General features: G+C 40.2%; 1 pseudogene; it reads left to right on the top strand.

Annotated features, from left to right (window-relative positions):
* The first annotated feature begins 3,407 nt into the window (after positions 1 to 3,407).
* LOC119538398 lies at positions 3,408 to 4,175 on the top strand (annotated as a pseudogene).
* The last annotated feature ends 336 nt before the right edge of the window (positions 4,176 to 4,511 follow it).

The following is a 4,511-nucleotide window of genomic DNA, read 5'->3' as shown; positions in this document are numbered from 1 at the left end:
CTATCCCCTTTGTCCACAAACAATCTCTGTTTAGATACTCTCTAAAGAGTACCCAATCATCCAAATAAAAATCTTAGGAGTTGGCAAACTTGGGCCTATTGTTTTCTTAAGTTCTAAGGAAAAAATAGCAATCTGGAGACAAATGTGATTCATAGTTTAGGGAGAAATTCTTTTCTGATTTTTCACAGTGACCTCAATGAAAGAGTTAGAATCACCCTCTCCCCAGGTCATAGTCTAGCTCTCTTCTTCCAGACATTGCTAAGCATTTGGGAGTAGGGGCCTTGAATGTCACAGTGGTGGTAGAAGTCAAACAATCCTTGATGCACCATCACGAGTTCTTCATCCAGGTGGGTAGCTAGGTGATCGTGGGCAATTTGCTTTCTGGGCCTCCATTTCTTATCTTGACATATATGGAGATGCTTCTCTTTTTCTCTTTAGTGTAGCAGAAGATGATTCTGATAACGTCATTATCTGATTTCCTTGGTTAACAAACATCATACTGGTTTACCTAATACTCGAATGCCATCTAATGCCATCCTTCCATGATGCGTCTTTATATCAGGGAGCAACAGGGAGCAACGGTCTCTGGTTTCCTTAAAATAATGTCTTCTTTATTATAAGTTACTTACCTATCTTCATTTTTCTCTTTCTTTGATAAATCACCCACAATCATTTAACCTTTTCCTTAGTTTCCACTCTCCACCCCTTTAATCATTTTCACTGCTCTTTATTGGACCCTCTCCAATTTCTCTGCACCTTTGGAAAATTAGAATCCCCAAACTGAGCATAACACTCTAATAAGGGCTAAGTCAATGCCAAATATAGCTCATGACTGTCTTTCTTGTCACTTGAGTGACAGATAACACTGTTAAGATTTTTCAATAGCTTAACAGTTTTAAGAGGCATACACCTACATTGCAGACCCAAGATCAAAATTAAGGGATGCGATCAGCATGCACTTATGTAACTTAATGCTGTTATTGATTCTCTCTGGAGAATGAGATGTGCCAAGAATTTCTAGAGGAAGTAGCCTAATATGTCTCGCACATAGATCCAAGGGAGCCATACATGCAAGATTTGGGAGGAAAACATTGTAGTTGGATGTAAAGATTTTTGACAATTATAGAGCCAATTCTCCTGCCATTTAGTCCCCATCCATTTTAGGGTCATCTTAATATGGTAACAATGACTCTAGTTATTTAGCTTGCATGACTACTTTAAGTTTCTTTCTTACACAGAAAGAAAGCATTTAACTTTCTTAGTTGAAGAGCAGAGGGTTCCAAAGGGACCAGTGAGAAATAGAATCTGGAGCAGGAGGCAAATTAGTGCTGATAGTCTGATTGGTGGCCTGGAAAGTCTGAAATATTAGGGGCTCATTACATAGAAACTACTGTGATTCAGTGAGCTATGGAACTAATGATGTAGAAGAGGAAATTAATTTTGGAGCAGGGAGGGTGGCAGATCTTGGTTCAGAAATTTTTACTAGAGTTAGAAGTTTAGGGAAATTATAATGCAGACAGAAACGGATTGTTTTCCATAAAGAAAGTAGATTGAGCAGTACAGCATGGAGGTGCATTACTTCAAGTGTGTTACTCGTGAAATTTCTGGTGTGAGAAACAGCTATGCAGATGGCAGCTCTTGCAACTAGACACCTGGGCAATGGGCAACACAGGCACAAAAGGCACTCACCTGGCAATGGGGAGGTCACATGAGTTGCAAAGAGGATCGCTCATCACTAGATCCCAGGGACAAGGTGAGAAACAGGTAAAGCTTACTGCTGACTATTAATTGTCATATTCCCTAGTATCTCATAGAAGGAACCAAGACCTTTCCTTTTCCTCTCCACATGCCTGGATGAGACTGAGCTCATGCTGAACAGGTTGAAATTTCTTTACAGTTTTGAATGATGGGGAATGGATTGGTTTGGCTGGAACTAGATGAAGACAGGTGGAGCCACCTGCTACAAGTGTTTTTCTTCCAGTTGGCTGTAAAGCCACCATTCTTGGTCTCCTTTTTGCAATTTGGTATGGATGGTGGGGAGGGGAAGAGTGGGGAAAGGTGGTAGATGAGAGAAGGAATCTAGAGGCATTCAGATTTGACAGTAAATCATCATGGGCTTCCTCATGTTGGCAACCCTTTCATACACTGCTGCAGATGCACTGACACTGAAAGATTATTGTGCAAGGACATGCTTGGATTGTGGAAGTTCCAGGATCCCTACGGTGGCCTCTTTCTACTGCAGATGTTTGGAACATTTCCGTGCTTCACAAAGATGACAAAAAGTGCTTGTTTTTGTAGAAGCTTGAAGTTTACTGGAGCCAACAGTGCTGATAAGGGACCCTCAAGGGTCTTTCCTTCCTTTAGCTATTTCTCTGTGGACAGCCTCTCAGCCCATTGAGTCACACACAGAACCTGGCCAGCAATAGTCTCTGGGTTTCTCTTTCAAATGCCATGAGTCAGTTGGGCAATCTTTCTCTGGAGCACAATGACTGACATAGGGTGTCTAAAACCACCTTCTTTAATTATTGCAGTTGATGCTTTAATATCTTGCAAGCCCTGGTGAGATTTGAAAACCCGTATTTTGAAAACAAATATGATGAGTACTGGATGGTTAAGCTGCTATGCCTGGCCTGAGAGTAGCTTGTTGTAGACCAACTCTCTATTTGTTTCTCTCTTTCTCAGCCGTTAAAAGGGATGCCTTGTGTTTCAGTTTGTTAAAGCTACTGGAATGCAATATACCAGAAATGGGTTAGCCTTTACAATGGAGATTTATTAGTTTATAAATTTATAATTCTAAGGCCATGAAAATGTCAAAATTAAGGCATCAAGAGGAAGATACTTTCTTTGAGGAAAGGCTGCTGGCATCTGGTGCTGCTCTGTCACATGGGAAGGCACATGGCTGGCATCTGCTGGTCCTTTGCTCCCAAGTTCCATTGCTTTCATCTTCTGATTCTAGTGGCTTTCTCTCTTTGCTCCTGTATATCCTTGCTTGCTTCTCCCAGGGTGTTTCTCTCTCTCAGCTCTCTCCAAATGTCTCTTGCATTTATCCTCTCATAAAGGACTCCAGTAAAGTATTAAGACCCACCTTGAATGGGCTGTGTCACACCTCAATTGAAACAACCTAATCAAAAGGTCCCACCCCCAATAAGTCTGCCCCCACAGGGGTGGATTAAAAGAATATGGCATTTTCTGGGATCCACAACAGCTCCAAACCGGCATACGGCACCCTCTGAACCCCAGAAAGACATGTTCTTTCCATATGCAAAATACATTCATCCCATCACAATATCATAAAAACTTAAATAATTTCAGTAACAATAGATAAGTACAAGATCTAATCAAAATTGGTTACAGGCGCTCTCGTGAGCTGACCAGGAGTGAGTGGAGCTGCCAGATGCGCTTGCCATATGAAGTTGAACATGGCAGAAGAAGAGGACTACGTGTCTGATGTCAAAGATGTCAGACCAGGATTGCCAATGCTGAGGCAAATCGAAGAAGCCCGTTCAAAAGAAGAAAAGCAACTGGAAGCTAATTTGAAAAATAAGCAGAAGAGTTTAAAAGAAGAAGAACAAGGAAGATGTGACATTGGGTTGAAGAATGCACTAAGCTGTGAAAACAAAGGGTTTGCTTTGCTCCAGAAGATGGGTTATAAAATGGTCAGACTCTTGGAAAGAGTAGAGATGGCACTCTTGAACTGATTCCTGTCCATTTTAAAACCAGGAAAGGTGGTCAGGAAGAATTATTAAAATAGAAAGCAGAGGAAAAGTTAGAAAGCTACAGAAGAAAGATTCATATGAAAAACCAAATTGCAGAAAAAGCTGCAAAACAATTTTGAATGAGACTTAAGAATAAGCAAGGTGAAATGAAGCTAGGAGATCTTAAGAGAAGCCAGTGAGCCTGTCAACAATTGGATACTCAGAAGAATAGTCAGGTTTCCAGAGAGACATGGTTCTGGTTGAGGCCTGAACAGGAGAATGAAGAAGAGGAAGAGTTGGAAAAAAGAACAGAACGAAGATGAATATGTGAATGGAGATTTAAGTGTACTGGAAAAATTACAAATTATTGACTAGTTATTTAAGAGAAGAACATCTGCATTGTATTTAGTGTGGAACAGCCTATGAAGATAAAAATTTAACTTCAAATTCCTAGGACCAACTTCTGTACATCATGACTAAAAATATTCTCAGTAAAGTAGAACCTAGAAAAATGTCAATGATTCCTAGAGATAGACAACTGAGTAATTCGAATTCCCTAATTTTTGATGCCAGTAAAGAAAGAGGGCCTTTAAATAATTATAATGTTCTATTGTTTTTGTACTTTAGAAGGATATCATTGTTCACTGATTTGAAAAACTAATGGGAAGCTATTTCAGAATGTAAGTAGCATGGCTGTGGCCAATTACAATTTATGGCTGGTTTGTGATGCTTGTGGGATTTAAGGACACCAACAGGTAACTCCCTTCTTCCCCACTTCACTTTGGAACAAATTGAAAGATAAGACACAGGAGTCAG

This window comes from Choloepus didactylus, chromosome 6 (genome assembly GCF_015220235.1).
Source record: "Choloepus didactylus isolate mChoDid1 chromosome 6, mChoDid1.pri, whole genome shotgun sequence".
In the NCBI taxonomy this organism is placed as follows: Eukaryota; Metazoa; Chordata; class Mammalia; order Pilosa; family Megalonychidae; genus Choloepus; species Choloepus didactylus.
Note: the sequence above shows the minus strand (reverse complement) of the source record. Positions and strands in the feature narration are given on the sequence as shown.